Below are 5,332 nucleotides of genomic sequence, written 5' to 3' on the forward strand. Positions count from 1 at the left end.
AAATAAACAACACCCCTTGAAAACAAAGTTCAAAAACCGACTGAATATCCTGTGTGGAAACATCAACATAAAAACAAGACATCTATGTGTGACCCTCAGAGCTCATTTGCTGATTCTGGTGACGCTGTTGACCTTCTGACTGAACTAATGTTTCCTTCTCGTCACAGAGTGTAAATGTTCTCATTTGTGCTGGGTCACAGTTTCCTCTTGTCACAGTCCGTTAACTCTGTGACAGGTGTGCCTGTGGTGCACACATCACACCAGTTCACCCATGCAGAGGCAGCCACAGTGCTCACATCTACGTTTCATCTTTTTCTACGTTGCAGTCACAGCTGCAGAAAGTTAGTGTGATCAGCTTATAGACTGCAATAAGAGACACCATGCTGACTCCATTATTCACTGCTTTCTCTATACCGCATGTGCAGCGTGCATGTGCACAAGATCATATCAGGGGTTAATGGTAACTATGACGACTAAATCAAATTGTGAGTTAATTGAAGACTCTGAGATACGACAGGTCAACAGACACATGAAGAGAAGGTGACATGAAGACTGTCGCTTCATTCTTTAAGCTTAATATTTTACGTCTGACATTTTTGTTTTTAGGTATTAACAATATAATGCTCCCATATTGTGTGTCCTATAACAGAGGGGTGTGTGTGAAGAGAAACTATAGATAACACACAAGAGTCACACATTTTGAGAAATACTGCCGGTATTTGATTTGTGTTGTTTTAAGAGGTGAAGATTAATTTCTTAACTCATTAAAAGAGTAGTGTTCAAAACTGCATTTTCAAATGATTCAATCTGTTATTTTAATGATCAATAGTATCGAGGTTTCCTCACAGTGAGGAGGTTCCTGGTCCCGCACAAACTCAAATTGGAAAAGCGGTAAAGATAATGGATGGATGGAGGGATGTAGTATCAAGGTATCGAAGCTTTTAAACAAAAAACAGGTTTTATTCATATTTACCAAAAGATGTGAGAGAAGGAGATAGAGGTGGTGGTCCCAAAGATGCACAAAGTTGAGTTCAAGTGGGCAAGGGTCTAAAGTGCACGACTATGTTTGCAACGTCTACAAAATGTGACTTTGGGGTGCTGGTGGCTCAGTGGTTAGTGCGCGCGCCCCATGTATGGAGGCTGTCGTCTCAAGCGGGCGGCCCAGGTTCACATCCCACCTGTGGCTTCTTTCCTGCATGTCATTCCCCTCTCTCTCTCTCTCTCTCTCTGATTTCCAACTCTATCCACTGTCCTGTCTCTACATTAAAGGCACAACAAGCCCAAAAATAAATCTTTAAAAAAATGTGACTTTGTATTTATGCAGAACAGAAGTTTGCCTGCAATTTTTGATCACAAACAATACATGATCCAATATTGGATGCCTTTGACTTATTCTAACCAAACAGGTATCGATGATGTTTGATTTCTAATACTATCATTGAAGTTAATAATTTTGGTATTGCAACATCCCTAACAGAAACTGGGATGAATACAAAATGCAGATTCCATTATTCTTATACATAAAAAGTAAGGTTCTTTTATTATGACATGTAGTTAAAAAAAAAAGCACAATACATGAGCGGCGGTGGCCTAGTGTTTATTTCACACACCACATGTACAGAGGCTGCAGTCCTGAGAGTGGGTGGCCCGGGTTCAAAATTGGACCTGTGCCTTCTCTCTCTCTCTCTCTCTCTCTCTCTCTCTCTCATTGCAGACTATCCACTGTCATGTCTCCCTAAAAAACAGATAAAAAGCACCAACAAATGATTCTAATAAGTGAACCGCTTCACAACACAGTGGATCAACACATCCTTATAGTGCAAGTGATCAAGTATCAAACTGATAATGATGACTTATAAGGATATTTGTCGTTATTTAAAGGAGACAGTATTTATGGTAAATGTTCATTTATTAAACACTTCAAAGAGTCAGAGGACTTTTCTGATGTCATGTTGCATATTTAGTAATATTGTGATAATGATTACAATGACGATACTGACCACAGCCCCCTCCTCTGTTTCACCATCATGGCCACAGCAGCACTGTGAGCATGACCTCAGTGGTAATCATGTTGGTAGAGCGAGTGTGTACCTGACAGAGGTGACAGAACATCCTGGATACATTTAAAACAATAACACCTTCATTAGTCAGACTATTGACCTGCAGATGACACCACTGATTTAAATCCACTCTCCAACGCCTGGTAAACAACACTGAGTGAGACACACTAACCTACATTTTGATTTTACACTATTTTCCAATGTTTACACTGTTAAGACTAAAAAACACATCATTCTTTTCCTGAAGGCTAAGTGAGTATGCTAACACAAATGTTTTATATTTAATGCAGAGGACTCCTACATATACTTTTTTCAATATAAGCTATATAATCCTGTTTGTTGTTTTGGAAAGTTGCTATGTAAATAAAGTTTCTTATCATTATTATTATTGGGGATGCATCGCTTCATTATCGGTATCGGCTGATATCGGCCCTGTTGACAGACATCGGCACAAAGGCAGATAATGTAGCATGAGCTGATGTTTATTTGTTCTGCCAAATCAATTTAATGCTAACATCCAGTACGCCTAACTACTGATTCAGAGAGGAGGGTTTTTATTGGACAGATGAAGTCACCTGTTGGACTAACTCTGACTTGTTTTCATGTTTAAAGTGAGAGATGACCAAAAGAAGTCATGAAACAAACATCGGTATCGGCCCTGAGTTTCCCCATACACGCATGTCTAAAATGTTTTTAAAAGTTGATTTCAAGTCTTTATTTAGAGATGGGACCATGGATAGACAGAGTCAGAAATTAGGGGGACAGAGCGGGGAACGACGTGCAGCAAAGGAGCCACAGGTCGGATTTGAACCTGGGCCGCCACCTTGGAGGACTACAGCCTCCGTACATGGGGCGTGTGCTAAACCACTAGGCTACCAGCGCCCCTTTTTTTTTTATTATATCTGAATCATTAAGGAAAATAAACAATTTCACAATCTTACACTTAGATTTAACCATGTTGCATCTGAGTAGTTTGTTTCTGTGAGAAGTTATAACAATTAAGAGAAATGGTTTAGATAAAAAAAAGTTTATCAAAAGAAAACAGGACTCCTATTTATTTATTTATTTTATTATTATCAGTTTGAACTATCAATATATTTCGTACCTGCAGTAACTTTTAATAATCAATTAAATAAAAAACTGTTTTCTAATCGTCCCCTCTAACAGATACAGGGATATGGCTCAGCGGAATCCAAAGTTTCACTTCCCTGGACTAGAAAGTACCTTTAACCCCCATAGACTCGTATTTATATCATTTCTGCATTAATAATTAAAGAAAGAAATAAACACAGTGTGTGGAAATGTCCTCCTGCCTCCGCTAAGACACAAACATAAGGAGCAGTGTTATAAGAAATGAATGAATTGTTTGGCAGGTTGTGTCTATATTTAACGTTAAGGGGATTAAGGGGAGGAAACATGAGATGATTATTGGTATCTGTCCCGGCGGGTAGAGCAACAAAGGGCTTGCCGAGGCTTGCCTTCAGCGGCTTGTGAACACCACACGTTGTAAGATAACATTTTAAGTATTAAGGTAGTTTAAGTAACTCGGTTTTTATGACCTATCGAACAAGCTTGGACTAACCGTAATGTAACAGTCACACAGAAATATTAACGCGGTTGCCTAGCAACATTGTTTAAAAGACTTAACGGCGGTGTCCGTTTGAAACACGTAAGTAACCGTTGACCCGATGTTTTTTAAGTTAACGTTTAACTTTTAACGGCTCCTGAAACAAAAACAAGGTGTGAAGAGTTTAATTACACTCACCTGCGGGGAGAATGAACCAGTTTATCATTCATTAGCAGACAGGTTTTTAATCCGGAATGTTACGATACTGTAGTTGGTTACAGTGTTCTGTGTGTCACTGCTTCCCTCCTTCTCGTCTCTCTTCCAACATCCTTCACTGCAGCTCCGCGGAGGAGCGGAGGGGGCGGGGCTAACGTCACAGAGGAGACGAGCCAAGCCCCGCCCAACAACGGCCGGCCACATGCTAGAGTGTGAGAAACGAAACTACGGAAGTCCCCGCAGTCCTAAATACATCAGAAACTCAAACTACATGTGGAGAAACCAGAAACCCGAGTACACTCTAAGAGATTAAAAGGACATTTCAACAGTATGATCCTGTTATGTTTCAATACAGGACATTACTGTATTATAACGGTTTAGAACACTATTTTACAGTATTATTGCTTGAAGGAAACAAAACGGTAATTTACCAAAATTTTTGCAAAGCATTTTGGGAAAAAGAAGTTGAGACCACATGGTTGAAAGGACAGTGGACAGGTTGTTTATTCAGTTATGAAACTATAACATATTTTTTTTCACTTCTCTGTTTAAAATGTAAGTACCAAAACTCTTTTATGCACTTTATGTACATTGGAAATGGCCTTTGCTAAATGCCTTGATGTAAATATTTGTATGGGATTCTTTGCCGATTTAACCTTCATGTTCTTGAAGTGTATTTTTTTGTTTAAAATAACAGCTTTTTGCTGTATTTACAAAAACGGTAGAAAACTGTAAATTTCAGCAACAGCAATATATCGTTGATTTTACAGTAACTTCCTGGCAACCCTACTGCCAGTTGTTTACGGTTTTTTAACAGGGGAATTTGTAAGAACAGATGAAAAATGGCTTTAATGCCTAAATATGTTTCATGTACACAAAGGACCAAGTTATCATACAAGTTGTCAAACATCTCCCTCCTCGACTTTACTGCAATTCATTATCCACCTGTCTCAGTCAAAACAAAAGCAATCCACCGCCTTTAAATAATGCAAAATTAATTCAGCACCAGCAGCCTGGCTTCTAACAAAAAACTATTTTAGTATCCCCTCACTGGTTTGGCAGAGTTAGGATTAATTTTAAGATTATTTTAATTACATTAAAGGTCACATATCCTCCTCCTCTTCTTCAGTGTAAATAAGTCTCAGAGCTCCTCAAAACATGTGTGTGAAGTTTCTTGTTCTAAATCCACTCTGATCCTGTATTTGATCATGTCTATAAACCCCTCTATTTCAGCCCTGCTCAGAACAGGCTGTTTCTGTGTCTGTACCTTTAAATATGTAAATGAGCTGTGTCTGACCACACCCCCTTTCTGGAAGGGCTTGGGTGTACTCGGTGCTTTCTCGCTCCATGTCCTATTGTTTACGGTGAGAAGGCAGACTCAGACTGTCATGAAGGGAAAATCTCCAAACAGCCTGTTTGAGCACAAGGCAAAAGACAGAGAGGATGGACTTTTCTCATCATTGGGGGGTTTAAATAAACAGGAGGCATA

The 5,332-nt window shown here is 39.2% G+C and overlaps 1 protein-coding gene across 4 annotated transcripts in view; it reads right to left on the reverse strand.

Moving 5' to 3' along the window:
• LOC110004708 (inactive rhomboid protein 2-like) overlaps nucleotides 1-3,979 on the reverse strand; it is a 41,318-nt gene extending 37,339 nt beyond the window's left edge. The window contains exons 1-3 of one of the 4 annotated variants that reach the window (XM_065959863.1): nucleotides 3,826-3,976; nucleotides 2,001-2,091; nucleotides 1,611-1,735 (exon numbers count right to left, since the gene is read on the reverse strand). The gene's annotated coding sequence lies outside the window, so the exon portion shown is untranslated. Of the gene's footprint in view, nucleotides 1-1,610; nucleotides 1,736-2,000; nucleotides 2,092-3,825 lie in introns of all 4 variants that reach the window. The other 3 variants (XM_065959859.1, XM_065959856.1, XM_065959866.1) reach the window with 3 other exon arrangements.
• Between the last annotated feature and the right edge of the window lie 1,353 nt (nucleotides 3,980-5,332).

The sequence above is a fragment of the Labrus bergylta genome, chromosome 1 (genome assembly GCF_963930695.1).
Source record: "Labrus bergylta chromosome 1, fLabBer1.1, whole genome shotgun sequence".
Taxonomy (NCBI): domain Eukaryota; kingdom Metazoa; phylum Chordata; class Actinopteri; order Labriformes; family Labridae; genus Labrus; species Labrus bergylta.